Source organism: Coenobita brevimanus, chromosome 52, assembly GCF_032717465.1.
Source record: "Coenobita brevimanus isolate Jiangsu-jjx chromosome 52, ASM3271746v2, whole genome shotgun sequence".
In the NCBI taxonomy this organism is placed as follows: domain Eukaryota; kingdom Metazoa; phylum Arthropoda; class Malacostraca; order Decapoda; family Coenobitidae; genus Coenobita; species Coenobita brevimanus.
Window position 1 is genome coordinate 34442842 of NC_137005.1, and position 23445 is coordinate 34466286.

Genomic DNA, 23445 nt, shown 5'->3' on the forward strand with positions numbered 1-23445 from the left:
GAATCCACATTCTTAGAATTTAACCACTGCTCTAACAGATCTTCTTTGATTTTTGCATACTCAACATGGGATTGCTTATCTTGCTTGTAAGTTGTCCTAAATTTTACTCTATAGGCTTCAGGAACAAGCTCATAAGCCTTAAGAATCAAGCTCTTAACTACATCATAATTATCAGATTGATCCTGAGGCAAAGATGCATAAGTTACTTGAGCTTTACTGGTGAGAACAGTTTGAAGGAGTACTGGCCAATACTTTTTGGGCCAATTAAAACCTGTAGCTACCCTCTCAAACAACTGAAAATACTTTGTTAAATCAGATTCATTAAAAGGAGGGACAAGTTTAACATTTTTAGCCACATCAAAATTATCAGAGCTAGATGATCCAGTTCCACCTTGTTTCATGCGATACTCATGGTCTGCCTGAATCCTGGCAAGTTCAACTTGTGCCTGTATCTGTGCCTCCTGAATCCGAGCCTGAGATTCAGCCTCCTTAGCATTTGCTTGAAATTCAGCTTCCTTCATACGAGCCTCCTGCAGGGCTAGCTGTAACTTAGCTATTTCAATCTGTGTTTGCTCATTTGGAGGAGTTACATTAAACAAGCTTTCATTAATCTTGTCAACAATTTGATCTTTAGAATGATGAGAGCGAACAGCAATTCCCAATTGTTGAGCAACAAGCTTAAGTTCATTCTTTGTTCTGTTTTTTACATCACACACTGTTTGCACATTTGACAAAAAATCTTTGGCTTCATCAAGTGTAGAAATAGTAGACATCATGAATAAATCACAGTCACAAAATATCAAGCAATATCCTTTTGATAATATCCTGAATATCCTGATAAGAGGTCGCCAAATTTATGTTACGGAGCAGAGAAAGATAATGTACACATTAAGTGAGAATACTAAGAGTCACTACTGTCCCGTAAAGTTCCAGGTTCAAAACAAAAGAGTTAGGTAAAATTACAAGTTAAAGTTTAATGCTCAAACTATAGTAGGACTCGCCTACGTTTGCGGCTGTGGTGTAGCCCGCACCTGTGTACAGTGTTGCCACGTTTTCTATACCGTTATCTCTCTCTCTCTCTCTCTCTCTCTCTCTCTCTCTCTCTCTCTCTCTCTCCTGGCGGGAAATGTGAGCCACCCTGAGAACTTTTGATTCTTTTATAAGTTATTTATAATTGTGCTTTCATTTGTTAATTTGGTTTTGTTATATTTAGTGATGCCGACAATGCATTCAAAGCATGCCCCTCTCCTGCCTCTCTCTCTCTCTCTTGCTCTCTCGCCGACTGGGTGTGGAAGTGTTGCCGCTCGCGAGTGAATATTTTTTTTTTTTTACTTCGGTACTGGCATATGCCTACTATTTTCTCCTACATATTAGCTTATGATTATAAATGTGATTATTCCTCGTCCTTAAAATTATGGTAAAAGCCGATAAATGTGAGCATTTTTCCCTAGCAACACCTGTACAAGCTATGGTTGGGTTTACGAAGGTACTTTACCGTAGGCCAGACTGGTAAGTGTTGCCACTCAGAAGAATTACATGAATTATTTCTTTTACTTTGGATATTGGCATATTTCTTCTTTTTTCAGGCTCATTATCTTATATCCATAACTGTGATAGTATTACCCACCCTAAAACTACGCTAAAAAACATTAAAAGTGACTACAATTTCTTTTAGCAACACTGTACAATATGTATGCCATGTTTCTGTGTTACTGTATAAATATTTTATGCATAATAAGATTACTGTTGATTCATCCATCAAAATACACAAGTGTAAGTTTTATTCATCTGAATTTATCGAATTTGTGATGCCTTGTACATAAATAGCTTCCGTTTCACATCGCAAGTTGGGGAAACATGGCACCATTGTACACAGTTGCGAGCCACACCACAGCCGCAAACGTGCGCGAGTCCTACTATTCAGGACTCATAAGGATAATGTAATGGCAAAAAACTGGTTAAATATATGGTTAACTGCAATAGCCTCTATCAACACGAAATTAGCAAGAGTAAATTTATCTAAGTCAGCCCTGATAAAATGAAAATGCACTGGGTAATGCTCAGTTAATGCAAGATAAATTATTACAGATATAAACTATTGTTAATGATGGCTGATAGTAAAACCTTACACTAAGCACAAAAACCTCACTAGGCCTACAAATTAACATCTTATGTTATACAGTACAAGAACAAAATGTAATAACATATTCAAATTACACAGCAGTTAGATGGCTGGAGACTTCCTGAGCACTCACAACAATAACTGTACAGGGTAGGACAGATGTGAACAAAATGAGGAGTAGATCTAAGTGGCAATAATGCAGAGACTGAGCTCATTATATAGGGGCCAGCAGAGCTTGATACAACTTGTAAGAAGGACGCGCAAATGAAGCCATAGGGGACAAAGAGCTGACAATCCTACTCTGAACAACAGAAAGGACGACTTACTCTACTATAACGGTAGAAGGGGGGAACTGAGGCAGAACACGCTCGTGATCAAACATGCAGCATACTGTGCGTTAAAATTACACAAAGGATGATGAAATCATAGGCTATGTAACAATATATATATATATATATATATATATATATATATATATATATATATATATATCGTTTATTTTTTAATAATTTAAAAAAATTCCCAATAAAAGTAAGCGAAAACAATGCAGACTTTCAGCCAGAAATAACGAGCAGATTTCAAGCTCTAGGTAATGCTGGATGTGACATTGATGAGCTGAATGATAAAGGAGACTAACAAAAGCCTCAGAGAATCAGTGGAGACAGTAAGGAAAGCTAATAAAACAAAAACCAGCAAGTATTCGAAAAAGACACTCGAGCTCATGAAAAGAAGAAAGGGAATGGAAGTAAAAGCAAAGAAAAATGAAAGAGAACGAGAGGAATTCAAGAAGCTTATAAAAAGCGAGAGAGAGAGAGAGAGAGAGAGAGAGACATGAATCAGATAAAAGAAACCATCAAAGTGAAATGAAAGTCTGAAACTGGTCATGAGTAAAATGACACTAGGAAAGCAACAAATAATATCACTGAGAGACAAATATAGTGACGTCATTAAATGTTAAGATAAGAAGATGAAGAGAGCTGAAGAATTTGACAAAGAACTGAATGCATCAAAGACAATTGATACCAATAGCTAACTTTTCAGTTGACACAAGTGAAATGATACCTGAGGTAACACCAGATGAGGTAGACATTTCTCTGAAAAATATGAAATGATGGAAGGCCCCAGGAAAAAATGGAATAGTAGCAGATTTACTGTTGGATGGAGGAGTACAAAAGAGGCTCGCCGACTTATTTACTCAGTGTTTAAAAAAAAAAAAAAAGCTGAAAAGAAAATTTCCAACACATTTTGTAATGCAATAGTCATTTTAATTCATAAAAAGAGCAACGCAAAGATCTAAATAACTACCTACTCTTTAGCTTGTTATCAGTTATCTACAAACTTTTCACTAAAGTTTTTATTAACAGAATAACAACAAATCTGGAAGAAAACCAACCTCGTCAACGGGCAGGATTCCAAAGTGGACAGCCGACTACTAATCATCTACACACAATGAATCAACTAGCTGAGAAAACTACAAATTCCAGTAAACCACTGTGCTTACGTTTTGTTGATTATGAAAAGGCTTTTGACTTAAGGGAGCACATAGCAATGATATAACTGCTTAAAAACATGAATAAAGAGGGAACTGCTTCGGTTAAATTACATAATAACTCGGAAAAAATTTTGATTGAAAAGAGCGTGTGTCAGCGAGGTACGATTTCACCAAAATTATTTACAGCATGCCTAGAAAGTATTTTCAGAAAGCTAGACTGGGAAAATAAAGGAGTAAACATAGGTGGAGAAAAGCTTCGGCATTTAAGATTTGCATATGACATTGTCCTAATCTAAGAAACAACAGAGCCGTTGCAAGAAATGTTAAATAACTTGACTAGAGAAAGTCTGAAAGTAGGGCTAAAGATAAACTAGAATAAATGTAATGTTTAATCCACATACGCCAAATAGCATCATCAGAATAAGCGAAGAAATTCTTGAAGAAGTCGAAAAGTACACTTACTTGAGGCAAACACTAAATTAACGAAAGACCATGAGAGCGAAACAAAAAGTCGCATTATGATTGGATGGAAAACATTCTGTAAACATAGAGACATCATGAAAAGTAACTTAGCAATATGTATGAAACGAAAAGCATATAACAAATGTATAATTCCAGCTCTGATGTACTGTTATGAGATCTGGAAACTGATAAAATCGATGGAAAATCAACTAATCCGTTCTCAAAGAGCAATGGAAAGGTCTGTGTTGGGAATATCTTTATGAGACAGGAAAAGATCAACAGTGGGTGAAAAAGCAGACTTACGTCAAAGATATGAAAGAAGTTAAGAAAAAAATAGAAACGGATGTAGGCAGGTCATGTAGCCAGAATAAGGGATAACCGATGGAGTGAGAGGCTGATTGAACTCCAAGAGATTGTAAGTGTAGCAGAAAAGGGTTGAACAGGAGGTGGAGAAGCTTGTAGGCAAAACGCCTGAGTCAGTCAAGGAATTCATGGGGAAGGTGTGAGGAGCCCTTTGTTCAACAGTGGACTTGCAATGGCTGATGATGCTGAAGGTGATACAATTGTATATATATATATATGTATATATATATATATATATATATATATATATATATATATATATATATATATATATATATATATATATATATATATTATTACGATCCATGGGGAGTATTTAACTGTATCTACCCTATGAAGACCCATGGAAAGCAATAAGAAAAGAGAAGGATCATGAACACTATGCAACTAGACAAACTACAGGGTAGATTGATAATGATTTGGTTGATTATTCATTTAATTTAACAAACTAAACATACAATAATTACAACCCTAAACCTAACTAAACCTAAGAAAAAAACAATATAAATACCTAAAGCCATTCACCATCAGAAGATTAATGAACTAATGCAAGGAGAAAACTGATACTCATGGTTTACAGCAAAAGAAGGCGTTGAAGATGGGTTCCCTATAACACAGGCTTCCAGGTAAAGGTCAGGAGTGGTTCACTAAGATATTCCCAGGGCAGAGGATGAGTGTGAACTGAACTTGCGCGGGAAACCAGATAATCAGGCAACCTCGCTTCACACAGAAAAAGGGAGGGAAAGTCAGGTGACATGTTGGGAAACTAGTAGTATCAAATCCAGTCAACAGATGGAGCGCTGGTAGCGTGAGGTGGACGAGTGCTTGACTTCAGTCAAAAGATGGGAGTTCACGAGGGATGAGGCGGAGGAGTAATAATTATAGCCGTAACACCTCCCCCACAAAGACCTACGCAGTGGAAGCACGAAGGAGGTAGATTACTCTGTAGCCTCGATGGGATGTCTCGACAGGGTATCCGCGAGAATGTTGTCAACACCCCTTATATGCTGAACTTGAAGATTAAATGGCTGAACAAGCAGGGCCCATCGTAGAATCCGTTGATTGGAATTCTTCATAGTCTGGAGAAATACAAGAGGATTGTGGTCCGTAAAGACAGTAGTAGGATGAGGATGGTGGCGAAGATAGCACTCGAACTTCTTGATTGCTAGCACGAGAGCTAGAGCCTCTTTCTCAATTGTGGAGTAGCCCCGTTGATGTCCTTTCAGCTTCGACGAATAGTAGGCAATAGGATGGAGAACACCACTCACTGGGTTGGTTTGCAGCAAAACAGCACCAACCCCAACTCCACTAGCATCGATATGAAGATGGAAAGGTTGATAGTGGTCAGGAGTTCTGAGGACAGGTCTGCTGGCAAGAAAAGTTTTCAGACGTTGAAAGGCAGTCTCGCAGGCAGAGGTCCACTTGAAGGGGGTTCGAAGTGCGGTGAGATCAGTCAGTGGAGCTGCAACACTGGAGAAGTTCTTACAAAAACGACGATAGAAACCGGCCATCCCCAAAAACCTCATGACTTCCTTTCTGGTGGTTGGAGTTGGGAACGCTAGAACTGCTTCCACATTGGCCTCCTTCGGTAGAACTTGCCCCTGTCCCACAACATGTCCAAGATATGTTACTGTAGAGTCTCCAAAAGTAGATTTAGCTAAGTTGATGGTAAATCCTACTTCTTTTAGTTTGTTGAAGAGGGCATGGAGACGTGTCAGGTGTTCGTCCCACTGGTCAGCCATCACCACAAGGTCATCCAGATAAGCTGAAGTCCCAACCAAATCCTGTGTGATGAAGTTGATGATCCTCTGGAATGTGGCCGGAGCATTAGATAACCCAAATGGCATTACAGTGTACTGATATAACCCAAATGGGGTTATGAAAGCAGATATTAGTTTAGCTCTGTCTGTCATACCTATCTGGTAATAGCCTTTTTGGAGATCTATTGTGCTAATAAATTCGGAGTTTCCTATGCAATCTATTAAGTCCTCTATGAGTGGTAGGGGATAAGAGTCAGAGACAGTGACCTTATTGACTTTACGATAGTCTGTACAGAACCTGTGGCTTCCATCGGGTTTTGGAACTAAAAGGCATGGGGAAGCCCAAGGAGAAAAACTTGGTTCTGCAAGGTGATTAGCAGTTAAGAATTCAACTTCCTTTTTCATTACTTTCATTTTTAAAGGATTAAGACGATATGCTGGCTGTTTAATTGGACTAGTAGCATCGCTAACCAACCGTATGTCATGTTTTAAGAGACCACAAAACCCTGGTAAATCAGCAGTAACTTCAGGATAAGACTTCAATAACAATTCTAGGTCATCCTTTTGTATGTTGGTCAAACTTGATAGGTAATCACATAGAGATTCCATGATCATGCTGTTAGGTAGGTTACCAGACGGTTGGGGTAGGTCCAATTCTGGGTTTGTCAAGTCTGAAGTCTCTGGCTCTGGCTCTGGCTCCGTTCCCACAAACAGTACAGGGTTCATCTCATTTCTCTCTGCATAGTGCTCCTCTGGGCATCTAGTAAAATAAGGTTTCATTAAATTCACATGAACAAGTTGAGAGTCTTTACGTCTATCTGGGGTGTGTACTACATAATTCAACTTTGATAGTTTTTTGGCAACTACATATGGGCCAGTGAATTTACTCCTGAGGGGACTACCTGGAATGGGAAGAAAGAGCAAGACCTTGTCTCCTGGGGAGTAACTGTGTGCAACAGACGATGGATGTTGAAGTCTTTCCATTTTACACTGAGCCTTTAATAAGGTATCTTTAGCAATCGTTCTGACTTCTGATAATCTAGATCTTAAATTATCAATATAGTGAGATACAGATGGACTTTCTTGAGTAGTGCTGTTAAACCACTGATCTTTCAGAAGCTTCAAGGGACCCCTTATTTGTCGTCCATATAATACCTCAAATGGAGAATATCCTAAAGACTCCTGAGGACACTCCCTTATAGCAAAAAGAAGAAAGTCTATGCCTTCATCCCATTCCTTGTGGTTTTCCAAGCAATACTTTTTCAACATTGATTTAAAGGTCTGGTGGAACCTTTCTAAACAGCCCTGGGATTGTGGGTGATAAGCCGAGGAAGTGACATGTTTAACCTCTAGTTCCTCCATAACTTTTTTGAAAAGCCTACTGGTAAAATTCGTCCCTTGATCCGATTGGATTTCTTTAGGGATGCCAAATGCAGTGAACAAATGAAGCAGGGATTTCATTATAGTTTTAGAGGTGATATTTCTGAGGGGATAGACTTCAGGGTATCTTGTTGCAGTATCCATGATAGTAAATAAGTACTGGTTACCTTTCTTTGTCCTAGGTAGAGGTCCCACACAATCAATAACTACCTTTTCAAAAGGTGCTGTCACTACAGGAATTGCATGGAGTGGAGCAGACTTAAGCTGTTCATTAGGTTTACCAGCCACTTGACAAACATGACAAGTTTTTATAAAAGTAGAAACATCCTTTCTAAGACCTGACCAATAGTAATGTTGTAGGATTTTTTTGTAAGTTTTTAAGACCCCTAGGTGACCAGCTATCCCGTCATGAGCCAGTTTAAGGATGGATTGTCTGACAGATTTGGGAATCACAACTTGGTGGATTTCTGACCAGGTATCAAGATGTTTTAGTTCTGGTGGTCTATAAGCTCTCATCAAAACGCCATCATGGAAGTAAAAACAAGGCAATGTATTTAGGTCTTTACCTTCGACTGCAGCATGTCTCAGGGTAGCAAGTGATGGATCAGCCTTCTGAGCTTTAATTAGGTTTTCTTTTGAGATAGTCTGATCCAGCAGATATTCCTTGGGAGCAGGTGGTGGTAATGGATTGATTTTGTTCTTTTTAGCCTTCTGTGACCTAGTTACAACACAGGAGGGAAATAAGTGGGGAGCAACAGTATCTAGAATCTCAGTTGGGCTCTCAGTTAAAGGGTTTTCAACCACTGAAACCATAGGCACAATGAGTTCTCCTGCCAAATCATTTCCCAATAGCAGATGAGATCCCTTGACTGGCAAAGGGTCTTCTCTGACAGCTACTTTAACATTTCCAGATAAAAGGTCACACTGGAGATAAACTTCAGCTAAGGGATAGGAGGGATTAGATGAAAGGTCAGACAAAATCACCTTCTCCCCAGTGAAGGCACTAGATACACAAGGAATAGCATTTCTGACCAAAATTGATTGAGATGCTCCAGTATCTCTCAAGATAGTAATGGGATATGACTCATCATCTTTATTCAGTGAGACTGTACCCTGAAACATAAAAGGAAGGAAGGAATTCTGATGAGGCTTATTTGAATCATAAGTCACTACTGGCTTTTCAATTTCATGAGGAGATTTTTCTTTGGGGTTAAACATGTTTTTTGAAGTTTTACAATTAGGGTGTTTGCAGGACTGGATAGAATGACCTGGCTTTTTGCAATAACTACAGGATATATTGGAGATATTTTGAGTCCAAGGCATCAAGTGTGAAGAGCTCTGCTTACCACCCACCACACCGGAGCTTATATAGGACTACATAATAGATAGATAGATAAATAGATAGATAGAGAGACAGATAGAAGCAGGAAGTCAAATGATGAGAAGGTGTTGTGTTTGCGAGAAGCGAGCAGCGCTAAACGCTTACACGGGGGAAAGCTGACGACAGCGGCCAGTAAGGAGATGATTCAGTTAGCTGTCAGCAGTCCTCTCGTGAGAAAGTTCTGTTGCCATGAGGAAGATACGTGACACACACACCCTACTACACGAGATTTTAGGAAAGAGAGTTGAGAAGGAGACAAGCGACCCTATAGAGAGGTCGAGACGGAGATTAGCTTTAGAACAGAGAGAGAGAGAGAGATAGCGAGACAGGGAGGTAGCTACCCAGGACTTATACTATTATACCTGTTTAATATTTCCAAGACAAATAAAAATAGTCCCATACTATTCTTTACCTCTCCCGTCACTACATGGCATCTGGTGGGGAAACTACTACAAGATATAAAAGCCGCTCGACCACAAGTCTAAAATATACGCCTCTACAAGCAAATACAAAGTCGCTGCTTTATGATACAAAGTCTTTATGACATTTGGTAGCAGCGAACGTATACGAACCTCGTCTACGAATCAACATTAAATTCCTACAAAATATCAAGATTGACAACAACCAACAATATCAGCTCCTGCCCCCTCCGTCTCCCAGATCATTACGCTGATGCAGAGGTCAAGAGATCACTCGACGCCTTGCAAGTAGCTTAACGACAAACCAGCAAATCTGCGGACATCGTCTCCGAATTAAAAGCAAATTTCTACAAAAGCAACCGAGACTACAAGGTTAGCTTCAGTTCTACAAAGTCTACAGCCATCTACAATCAACTACAGCCATCTACAATCAACTACAATTAACAACTCTACGTCGTCTGTATAATCTTCTACACGCACCTACAAGTAGCGGCAGTCTTCATCCCACAACGAATAAATCACTAGAGAAAAGGACAGAGAAAACTTCCACATAGAATAAAGGGAACAAACAAACGAAGAGTGAGACACGATTTACAACTCATCTTACTCACTCGTCTTCACTCAAGTTACTCATCGCTACTCATTCACTCACCACAGCTACCAGTGTGGGAAGTTGAGGTCATCATGCGTGCTTGCTGAACAGACGCCACGTCAGTCAACACACCACCTGCACCACCACTCACACCATTTCCCACCACGGTAAAAATTAGTAAGTTACATAGTTACTTCATTTATACAATACACAGTGATAGACAATAAGCTTCTGCACAAACATATAAAACGTGCTGTATAGTTACAGTTTAAATACACATACTTACTTCAATTATCTTCATAATTCAATCATTAAATACTTGCACCAACAATAAACATTCTACACAGTATATATTCATTCATTTGTTATAATATTTATTTACTACCAACGAGTGTTACCATTTATACCTACGTAAAATACGTGTTTCATACATACAACTATACATTATTATATCTACAAGCGATAAAGAAGATATACAATCACAGTTTCTCAGTGAGCAATTAAAAGAACTGTATTAAACATTTATTAATTAAAGCTACCTAGTGGAAACTTATAAATTACGTTACAAGGTAAACTAGAAAGGGAAAAAAAAAAAATGGCCAACACAAATGCCGTTAGCAAGAGTGAACATCTTCAACACAATCGTGAAGACAATGATTTCCACACAGTGCTGACACACATATTACCCACGATAGGTACAGGTGAACAAGTCAGTGTGTATAGTTAATACTGTATATATGTATATATATTTTTTTATATAAAATAACAAAATATGGGACTATATAATATCATTTTATAGTATCTGTGCAATATAAACTAAACTTTGAAAAAGTATCCCAAGGAAATTAGCCAGTAATTATGTAACCATGAACAACATGGAAAAAAGCGTACACAAGCAAAGAAAAACAAACTATAGAAAAAAAAAAAAAGAAAAAAAAAAAGAAGAAAGAAAGAAAGAAAAGTAAGAAAGAAAAAAGAGAAATAGAGTAAGATCACATAACAAACAAATGAAAATAAGTGTAAGTGTTACTACATAAGTCAAAATACCACATAAACTACAAACAAAAAAAGCAAATTGTTGTCTCCACATACAAGTGGCACGACACATCATCACTATCATCGACCGCAGCATATGTTAGGACTGCAGTTATTACAATTATGTTACTCCATATTATAATTATGTAACGACAAACGATTGCATTATGTTACACTTTGCCAATTATGTAACAGTTGCATTAACAAGATGTAACTTTTATGTAACTTTAACAACAATTATGTACCTACAAACGATATGTAACAATTATGTAACGACAAACGATTGCATTATGTTACACTTTGCCAATTATGTAACAGTTGCATTAACAAGATGTACCTACAAACGATATGTAACAATTATGTAACGACAAAACAGTTGCATTAACAAGATGTAACTTTTATGTAACTACAATTATAAGGCCAACACAATTATGCATTAACACAATATTTGGTAACAATTCATAAAATGTTACAATTATGTAGTACCACAATGTTAGTACAATATTATAAGTCATACAATTATAGCACAATTCTATATTACCAGTATCATCATACAAGTTAGGTGAAATATTAGACATTACTAAAGTGATAACTCAAATATGTAATGTATAACCTAGCAGTATTACCATTGCACAATTATATGCGTACGTCTGTTGTACATCCACGTCTTACAAAGTGTTATACAACAATCATTGCATTTATTCCAATATGCATTCAACTTATTTAAAATGTAATATTACTGAATAATCACTATTTACTATGAATAATATATGTCTACAATATTCATACAATTATGTTACTTTACAATATTATGTATTTCACTTAATTAGCTTATAAGTTCATTATAATGTGCTTGAAAGGGTACAGCAGGGAAGAAAGGTTGCTGGTTCCTTGAAAGCAGTGATAAGAAATAGGGAAGTGAGCATGGAAGTAAAAAAGTTACTACATGACAGTATTGTGATACCAACTCTAACATACGGAAGTGAAGCTTGGACATTGTTGGAAGGACACAAGTCAAGAGTGAGAGCAGTGGAAATGAGTTATTTAAGAGGAGCCTGTGGAGTCACGTGGAGAGACAGGCTGACGAATGAGGATATAAAGGAGCGTTGTGGTGTGGATGTGGATGTGATAGGAAGCGTTGTGAGGAACACACTGAGGTGGTTTGGCCATGTGGAGAGGATGGAGGGTGAAAGACTGACGAAGAGAGTGTATATGAGTAAGGTGGAGGGTGGAAGAGGGAGGGGGAGACCGAGGATGAGATGGAGGGATGGGGTGGAGAGGTATATGAGAGAGGGGGGTGTGAGTTGGGAGCAGGGCAGTGAAATGGCGGGGGACAGGGCGACTTGGAGGCGATTTGTTTGTGGCCACCCCAAACGGGATTGAGGCGTCTGGCAATAGATAGATAGATAATGTGTATGTAGTATGTATTAATATATTATAACTATTAAATGTCGATGGTACGTCATTTTCGCGCGGCCGAGCAAATATAGGACTACATAATAGATAGATAGATAAATAGATAGATAGAGAGACAGATAGAAGCAGGAAGTCAAATGATGAGAAGGTGTTGTGTTTGCGAGAAGCGAGCAGCGCTAAACGCTTACACGGGGGAAAGCTGACGACAGCGGCCAGTAAGGAGATGATTCAGTTAGCTGTCAGCAGTCCTCTCGTGAGAAAGTTCTGTTGCCATGAGGAAGATACGTGACACACACACCCTACTACACGAGATTTTAGGAAAGAGAGTTGAGAAGGAGACAAGCGACCCTATAGAGAGGTCGAGACGGAGATTAGCTTTAGAACAGAGAGAGAGAGAGAGATAGCGAGACAGGGAGGTAGCTACCCAGGACTTATACTATTATACCTGTTTAATATTTCCAAGACAAATAAAAATAGTCCCATACTATTCTTTACCTCTCCCGTCACTACATGGCATCTGGTGGGGAAACTACTACAAGATATAAAAGCCGCTCGACCACAAGTCTAAAATATACTTCTCTACAATTAACTACAAAGTCTTTATGACACTTACACCAGAGGAGTACTTAACACCTGAGATGGAACCACTCCTGTTATTTAGAGATCCCATCAATAAATCATAGGCGTCAGCCAACTCCGCTGCTTTCATGAGATCCTTCTGTCCTTGCTCCTCCACATGCTTCAGGATGGTGAATGGCAACTTACTCTTCCACTCTTCCAAAACCATGAGATTAACCAGGTCTGAAAATGTTGAGGTGTTAGTTGTTTCAAGCCATTTCTTAAACTGTCTTAATTTATCATTTGCAAACTCCACATAAGTATGAGAAATTGATTTTACATGTTTTCTGAACTTCTGTCGATATCCATCAGGAGAAATTGAATATGCACGAAGAATACTAGTCTTTAAACCATTATAATCATTTTTATCATCAAAACTATTATAAACTCTCTGAGCTTTTCCGATCAGCTTTGGGACCAAGACTGATATCCAGTGTTGTTCAGGCCACTCATTTTTCTTGGCAATGTGCTCAAATGTGTTTAAAAATCCATCCACATCATTCTCATCAAACTGAGGCAATAAAGCAGCTTCCTTGTGTGGTTTAAACGCAGTTAATTTCTCTCTCAATTCAATTTCCTTTTCCCTAAGGTTTGAATTTGCATTTGCTTCAAGCTCTCTTATTTGTAATTCTTTCATTTTTACTCTCTCTTCTTGAGCTAATTGTTCTGTTCTCATTCTCTCTTCTTGAGCTAATTGTTCTGTTCTCATTCTTTCTTCTTGAGCTAATTGTTCTGTTCTCTATCTTTTCTTGAGCTAATTGTTCTGTTTTCATTCTCTCTTCTTGAGCTAATTGTTCTGTTCTCATTATCTTTTCTTGAGCTAATTGTTCTATCTTAAGCTGATATTCTAATCTTAATCTTTCCATCTCCACTGGGTCACTGTGTCCTTGTTTAGTATGAGTTGAATAAGGATTATCAACCCTAGTAGGAAAGGAATAACTCATAGGAGTCAAAACATCAATAGCCTCTGTCCCCAGGACTTCCCTTTGAACTAAAGACTCTATAATTGTGTTTTTTAAGACCTCTTTTGTCATACGAGATTCAATTTCTATTTGGAAGTAGGTAGCAATGCTTTTCCACTCATCTTTCTTTAAGTCTTTTAATTGCTCATGGCTAGGATTTTCAACAAATTTTTGAAGGTCAAACATGATTAAAATGTATGAGAAAATTATGGTAAGTTATATTTTAGACACAGATTACAGGAAGAAAACTCTTTGAAGTCCTGGAAACTTCCAGAGCCTTGACCAAAATATTAACTTACGAAAGTCGTTGTCTATGATTAAGAGCAGAGGATGACGGCTTTTAGCATGATCCGGATTACCCCTGATTATAGGATAAGACAAAACAACTTTGATTCTTGAATAATCTGGGACTTGGAAGAGTGAGTGTATCAAACTAGCCACTTGCCCTATCGCAACTAGCAGATGTAGACCTCACTGGAGCGTGGGATACGGCATTATAAACGATCCGGATATATTCCCCACATTTGATAGAACTTATAACGACCCTGTATTTCGTTAAAAATGAAAGATAAGTTCTATGAAGACTCCTGAACCTATAAACCTATGTGCTGACAAGTTCACACAAATACCAAAATGTTTATTGCATCAAGGATTTTAAATCGAATGGAAACAAGTTTCACACTAATACCAAAATGCTAAATACATCAAGGAAAATTTAAAATCTATGGGAACAAGCAACAGCAACCCCTCAAAACACCATTACTGTAAATGTCTGTCTAGCTGAAATAGGTCCTGTCACGGTCGCCATTTATTACGATCCATGGGGAGTATTTAACTGTATCTACCCTATGAAGACCCATGGAAAGCAATAAGAAAAGAGAAGGATCATGAACACTATGCAACTAGACAAACTACAGGGTAGATTGATAATGATTTGGTTGATTATTCATTTAATTTAACAAACTAAACATACAATAATTACAACCCTAAACCTAACTAAACCTAAGAAAAAACAATATAAATACCTAAAGCCATTCACCATCAGAAGATTAATGAACTAATGCAAGGAGAAAACTGATACTCATGGTTTACAGCAAAAGAAGGCGTTGAAGATGGGTTCCCTATAACACAGGCTTCCAGGTAAAGGTCAGGAGTGGTTCACTAAGATATTCCCAGGGCAGAGGATGAGTGTGAACTGAACTTGCGCGGGAAACCAGATAATCAGGCAACCTCGCTTCACACAGAAAAAGGGAGGGAAAGTCAGGTGACATGTTGGGAAACTAGTAGTATCAAATCCAGTCAACAGATGGAGCGCTGGTAGCGTGAGGTGGACGAGTGCTTGACTTCAGTCAAAAGATGGGAGTTCACGAGGGATGAGGCGGAGGAGTAATAATTATAGCCGTAACAATATATATATATATATATATATATATATATATATGTATATATATATATATATATGTATATATATATATATATATATATATATATATATATATCAATCAATCAATCATTTCCTGTGGCACCCTCGGGGATGCATAGGGCCTCGATGAACTCACACCACCACATCCTATCTTGTGCTAACTCCTCAAGATCTCCCCAACACTCATCTCCAGCTTCCCGTCTCATTGTCCTCACCCACGTCTCTTTTGGCCTTCCTCTACCTCTCCTACCAAGTGCCACCCACCCTGGTGTATCTCGTACTATTCCCTGTCTCCTATACACATGTCCTAGCCACTTCCATCGTGAGAATCTAACATATTCATCGATCGGCTGCACTCCCGTTATTTCTCTAATTCTACTATTTGGTATCCTTTCCCACCACTTAACTCCTAATATTCTTCTAAGTGCTTTATTTTCAAACACCAAGAATTTTTTTTCCATAGTCACTGTGCTGTACCAAGACTCGTGTCCATAAATTAAGATACTCCTAACCATTACCTTATAAAGTTTGATTTTTGTATGCACAGAAAAATTGTTATTATTCCAAATATTTTTAAGCATTCCCATTGCCTGATTAGCCTTCTTTAACCTTTCCTCGAATTCAAAGTTCAAAGAACCATCCTTGGCTAAATAAGTACCTAAATATTTAAACCTATCAACTTGCTTTACAACCATACCTCCAATTACACATTCCTGAGCATTTTCCATATTCATATTGATTATTTCAGTTTTTCCACAATTAATAACCAAACCCACCTTGCGACCTTCACTCACCAAACAGTCCAACACTCTCTGCATCTCTTCTGGCCCATCACAAATCAAAACTATATCATCTGCTTAATCTAAATCCAAAAGTTTCCTATTCTCTCCCCAAAGTATACCTGCACCGGTTTCTGTTCCAACGCGTTTCATAATGTAATCAATGACCAATATAAATAGTAAAGGCGATAGAACACCACCTTGAATTATTCCGGACTTGACTTCAAACGAATCACTCAGACAACCATCAACCATCACTTTACAAAATGTGTCCTCATGCATATTCATAATGACCCTCACAAACTCCTCTGGTATTCCATAATGTCTCATGATCTTCCCCATAGTCTCTCTCGAAACACTATCAAAAGCCTTTTCAAAGTCAACAAAACAAAGACTTAACGGTACTCTCATTTCATTAACTTGCTGCATCAAATGCCTAACTATAAAGATCTGATCATTGCAACCACGTCTCTTTCTAAAACCAGCCTGTTCATCCCTCAGAATACCCTCAACCACCGGCTCCAACCTATTTAACAACACTCTACTGAAAACTTTCAAAGCTATCGGTGACAAAGAGATTCCCCTCCAATTACCACATTCACTCAGGTCTCCCTTCTTCGGAACTTTAACAATTACACCATTCTTCCAAACTGATGGTAGTAACCCCGTCACCCATATCGTACTGAATAGCTTGGTCAAGATCATTATTAATCTATCCCCCTCCACTTTAAACATTTCCGGAAATAAACCATCCTCCCCTGGTGCCTTGTTATTCTTTAACTGTTTTACTGCTTTCTCCACTTTTGCAAGCCTCAACTCTCCTGTTTCTATATGTAAATCTTCCTGAGCAGACGGTATATCCTCTTCTGGTGGTATTGGTCTATTAAGAACTGTCTCAAAATGCTCTTTCCATCTATTTTTAAGATCTCCATCTTTGGTCAATAAATTTCCTACCCTGTCTCTAACTGGTATTTCCTTGCGTTTACCTGCATTACCACTCAGTTCTCTAATCGATTAATATGTTATTCTTTGACTCTGTCCATCATTTTTGTTTATTAAGATTTCAGTCTCTGCAACCTTTTCATCCACACATCTTCTTTTATCTCTCCTAGCTAACCTTCTTACTTCTGAATTCAAACTCCAGTACGCAGCTCTTGCTAATTCAATCTCTCGTTCATCAACGCATTGCATCTCACTTCTCAATTTAGCCTCACCTCTCTTTGTTATCATATCCCACGTTTCCTCTGATATCCATTTCTTTCTCCTGAATCTATGTCTCCTTCCAATCGTACATTCAGCAGTCTCATGCAAAACTTTGTTCACATCCTCCCACATCTCATCTACACTTCTCTCCCCCTCTTCCAACGTTTCCAACACCAAAAACCTATTTCTGAGTTCTAATCTGAATTCCTCCTTTTCTTCTCCTTCCCTTCTAAGCTTAACAATATCGTATCTACCAACACCAGATTTTTCCTTCTTCTGATTTTTAAGTTTAAACCTTATTTTTGCAATGCTGAGTTGATGGTCACTACCAATATCCGCTCCCCGTTTAACATGAACATCTAGCAGAGAACTTCTATGCCTCCTACTGATAGCGATGTGATTAATCTGATTTTTATATTTTCCACACGGCGACACCCAAGTTGTCTTGTGTATATTGCAATGCTGAAAGAGTGTGCCCCCGATGACTAAGTCATTTGCTAGACAGAAGCTTCCAAACCTCACTCCGTTTTCACTCATCCTACTACCAACTCCCATCTTACCCATACATGCCTCAAATCCCTCATTTGAACAGCCCATTACTGCATTAAATATATATATATATATATATATATATATATATATATATATATATATATATATATATATATATATATATATATATATATATATATATATTTATATATTTATACAGTATATGTACAGTATATGTATACAGTATAGACACACACACACACACACACACACACACACACACACACACACACACACACACACAAAGGAGCCGCATTGTATCTTTGTCTGTTCAGTCATGCCCAAACCAATGATCCAGAAACCCCCACACCCATACCGGTATATATTCTGAATCAGGGTTACCCAAGGATGGTTTTAAAGGGGTCAAAATTCAGAACTGGGTCATTTAAGGTCACCGGAGGAGCATTGCCTGGGCCCAAAAAGTGAACACTCCTCCGGTGTGTTCGCCTTTTTGGCTCGGGCAACGCCGGGTACCCCTGCAGCCTAATTTTTGGCATGGAGACTCACATGTCCTCTAGTTCGGACGTAGGCTATATGAGATTGACCTCCGAGGTTATTTGAGGTCACAGATCGGAGGTCATTTGAGGTCACCGGTAATACATGCGCGAACGACTGGACCCAGCAGCCCATTTTTGGTATGGAGAGTAACATGACTTCCAGTTCGGTCACAGGCTACGTGAGGTTGACCTCCGAGGTCATTTGAGGTCACTCGTCGGAGGTAATTTGAGGTGACTGGTAATAGTAAACAAGTGAGCACAAATACTGTGCGTTTGTCTTCGAAAGCTGAAATAGAAAGTTCCTGGACGTCTTATAATACCTCTTCAAAAACATAAGAGAGGTACATGGTCTCTCTGGAGTAGAAAGAAATATTGAACTAGAACAAACAGGATTAGAATATTTGCCTTTTTGGCCCGGGAAGGCGGGATAATGTGTGTGTGTGTGTGTGTGTGTGTGTGTGTGTGTGTGTGTGTGTGTGTGTGTGTGTGTGTGTGTGTGTGTATATATATATATATATATATATATAAATGACGAAGCAACGTGTGGTGTATAGAGAGGCAACCAGCATGAACCGTTGTATTCCATGTCCCCTCGAGATAATAGGTTAGTAGACGGAAGACACTCAGACAGAAACAGATGGGCAATTAGATGTGTAGAACGATAGATCGATAAATAGATAAAGCAGGTGGGGGTGCCTAACATTCTCTCATTTTATGTGGTGCTTCCTCTAGGGAACTCTACACTGAGTGAAAAGTCAACGGGCTTCATGTATGCCATTTACTACATTTGGTAGTAACTGTATGTTCAAAAGTAGGCCTGATGGTATTGTGGGTTAAGGCGCTCCGATAGGGTGCGGTCCAATAAGGGCGGTCCATAGGGGAGGCGGTGGCTCAATCAGTAGAGAGGTGGCCTGCAGTCCTACCGGACCCAGGATCAAATCCCACTGGGGCAGGGAACAGTTTAAGGATTTGAATTTCATAAAATCAGACTTTACTGATCTACCAGAAGACCCGCCGACATGTCGTAAAAATACCCCCGCTAATACCAGTACACCAGGCTTGTATGAGAAAGCCCTAACATGTATTCAATATGGACGGTGGGTGTTAACGCCGAAGTGGTGACATGTAGAGGTGTATGGCATGTCGGAGGACTACTGGGCATTGAGAGCAGGCTGTTAAGCCTATGCACAGAGTCGGACACATAAAAAAAATTATAACATCTGGGGAGTGGTTGAGGCTTACTGCACACGTAATGCAGTCAGAGGGGTCGACTGATCACCCTCGCCTTAAATGGCGGAAGTGAATGGCATAGCTCCTGACTCTGTACTCCTGCTGGGACAAAGAATAACTAAATGGTAAATTGACAGACAGACAGCTAGATAGATAAACACATAGATAGATACATAGGTATATGGACTAATGGGTAGACAGACAGACAGACAGATACATAGATATGGCACCCGTCTATCAGCAAACTCTCATCCCTTTTCTGCCCAGCTCTCCAATGGAAGAGTTAACCGCTACTCCCAGTCCTTCATGTATGCAATAGGTTAACTCTGGAATTGTCTCCCTCTGTCTGTTTTTCCTACTGCCTACGATCCCCAGTCCTTCAAACGCAGTGTGTCCAGGTATCTCGAAAAGAATGGATCTTGAATTTGGCTCTCTGTTATCTTGCTTTTTTTTTTTCCTTGGTGAGAGCAATTTGCAGGCCCCTTAGCCTTTTGTTCTTTCTTCCTTGCATTAAAAAAAAAAAAATAGAAAGATAAACTGATACAGACGGACGGCCAGATAAAAAGAGAGACAGGCCGGTAGATAGATAAATAGACAGATAGGTAAAGAGACACAAGATAGAAGAACATAGAAAAAGATCCAGGTAAGTAGACAGGCAAACATATAAAAAGACAGATAAACAGGCAGGCTGATAAATAGCTTAGGTATACAGATAGACATATTTAGTTACTGACAGACAGAGAAACATACTGAATGAGGGATGATGTACAGTAAGTCAGAGTAAAAAATCGAGACTTCCTCTGCTGGTTAACCAAAATACGGTGCTTCATGATCCAACCACTGTCTGAAATTAACTGTTCCCATTGCATGATTGGATACGCTAGACGATTTTATTAAGCTTTAAGAAAGACCACCAGTAAAGACAGGGATTTCAGAAAGGTTCAGGACAACCCGATCTAGCCTCTCTATCAATTGGTGTGTCAGTATAAGGCGGTCAAGGTTAGGGCCATCAATTCAGGGATGGGAATGACTGTGCGAAAGGAAAGTTAGATTGTCAGTGACAGGGTTATCCTTGGCTGACTGGCGTGTGCTGGAACTGGGATAAACCCTGTCCTGTCTCTCAGTTAAGGAGAGTAAAGTGATTGCTTTCCGTGGACATCCAGTCATAACAGACTTCTTTTCATCCATTCTTTTTCTTGTATGCCTCTTACTTTGTTCAGTTACCTGCCTATATGAAAAAAGGCGTCTACTTTCTCTTTGTTTTCTCTAAAGTGTTTTTACCATGGAAGTGAAGCCTATCTGAGTAGAGGTTATTGTCTCTAAGAATATGTAGCTTAATATCAGTGTTGGGTTGGGAGAAGTGTGTGTGAGGTCCCAATAAAACTTCAGTGAATGCATGATGGAAGTTATGAAGTAACTTTTTACTCGAGCTGAGGAAAGGGGGAGAATATAATAACTGATTGCGAAAGTTAGACTATGTCATATCTGATGTATGGTGTTGCTGTGTTGCTTGATAAGGGTGACCGGTCCTTTGAAGCCTGGTGCCGTATCTTGTGAATGTTTGTGACTGTAGTGGATTAAAGGTAATTACATGTTTTACATTAGTGAGAGAGAGAGAGAGAGAGAGAGAGAGAGAGAGAGAGAGAAGAGGGGGGGGGGAAGTTGGGAAGGAAAGGATGTCGGGGAGGAAAGGTGGTGTTAGAGTGAAAGTCGTGGTGGACGTAGGGTGGAAAGGTGGGGATGAAGGAGGTGGGAAAAGAAGGAGTTTGGGAAGGGAAGGAAGTGAGAGAATGACTGAGGTGGTGAAGGATGGAGTGAGAAGTGATAGTTGGGGGGGGGGAAGGGAGGAAAGTGAGATAAGTTAGAGGTGGGGTGCAGAAGGAGGAAGGAGGTAAGAGACGAGATAGAGAGGTGGGGTGGGGCGCAGAAGGAGGGAGGTGGGAGACAAGGTAAAGAGGTGAGGTGGGGCCTGAAATTGGACGAAAATGGATCTGACCAAAATAGAGGAGGGCAAAAAATTACAAGAACGTGGTGAGACAATTATTGAAGAGAATACCTGAAAAGGAGAGGAAGAAATGGAGGAAGCGTGTTTCATAAATTGAGGAGGAGATAATGGAAGATTAGAGTTTAACTGAGTCAATAAGGTGATGTCTTTTCCAATATATTTTTTTTCTAATTCCATACGATGTTCAGCTTAGGAGAGACTATTCGAAAAGTAGTAGCATAATATGGCCTACATTAAGCCCCTCATTGCTGGAGGTTTTTACAAACTGCACAGTGCTGTCGGGTAGCAGCACCAAAATGAAACTTATATCTTCGGACTAATGAAATGAAGAAATTGAAGAAGTCAGGACGGAAGAGATTTAATATAGGTGCAGTGAGAAAAATAGAAGAGCCTAAGAAATAACGACCAATAAAGGAGTGCAGGGATAAGTACAGCAGAAAGGACAAACCAGAAGGGTTGGAAGGTATAAGGAAGTGGATAAGAAAAGAGATGGAGAGAGAATGGATAAGGAATGGAAACAGAAGATGACGACGAAGAAGTGGTTGTAGCCATTTCGATACGGTGATGTCTTCATTATATACAAGTTACCTCCTTATGACATTTCCTTTACCATCCCATGGGCAGACGTAGAAACGCCAATGTCACTGAGTTCCTTACTAACTGAATGACTTACTGAGAGACCAGTTTGAAGTGACCCCTTTGCAGCTCCCTTTGATCCTCCAGGATATTTAATGGAATCTTCTTAGGATCCCGTTTGATGATCCCCAGAGGTTCATTCTATTAGGGTTTTGAGGTCCTTTTGTGGGTCTTTTTAATTTAATTGCTTTTTTTGGCTAAATGTCACATGAAATGCAGTTAAACTTTCCAGCATTTTGATTACCCGTCCCTGTCCCGAAAGGGCTCCAGGACGGGTATCGTTTTCACTCGGTTTGTCTGTTTGTTTGTCTGTCTATCTGTCTGTTAACAACTTTATGCGAAAACTACTGGTGCGATTTTGACTGAAATAACGGGGATGGTGGCCTATGACTATCTGATCACCCGACAGATTTTGGGCCAAATTGGGCCAAGGCCCAGGCAGTAGGCCCTAAAAATGTAAAAAAAGAAAAAAAAAGAAAAAAGAAAAGAAAATAAGTACACATTTTTTTTCGTTTTTCCACCATAGCTCCTTTCAGATTAATCATATCCATGTAATCAAAACCTAAAGGTGCATCTGTCAATCTGCATCCTATAACATGCTTCATTACATCAGCGGGGTTGCCGCCCAGTTAGCGTTGGGGGGGGGGGGTCAATGTCCTGTGGGTCGGACCTAAAATTTCAAATTTACATCAAATCAATTTTCACCCGATATTCCAAATTTGATATGCGACATCTTTGACTCTCTGTTGTGTTTATACGTCAGCGCTAACATGACTGTCGGGGACTGGTTTGCTGTGCCTCGGCACCGCTTCTTTTTAGTATTATTTTACTCGTACATGTTGTCTTCTTCGTTAACATTGGTTTGGGTAAGCCCTTTCACCGAGGGTGCTGTAACAGGACTTTTCTAGTTTTTAAAGTCAGATAAGATCTCACACTGGATGGGTTAATGAAGGATGTGTCTGACCCCTACAGATCAAAAACTCTCTCCAAAGCTGAATAAAATTATCTGCTGAAAATAAGAACACAATACGATGAAGGAAATGAGGAAGTCGAATCAGAAGAAAGGCGAAAAGAATCACTGTCAACAAGAACGAGGTGGGGGAAAAGGGAGAAGGGAA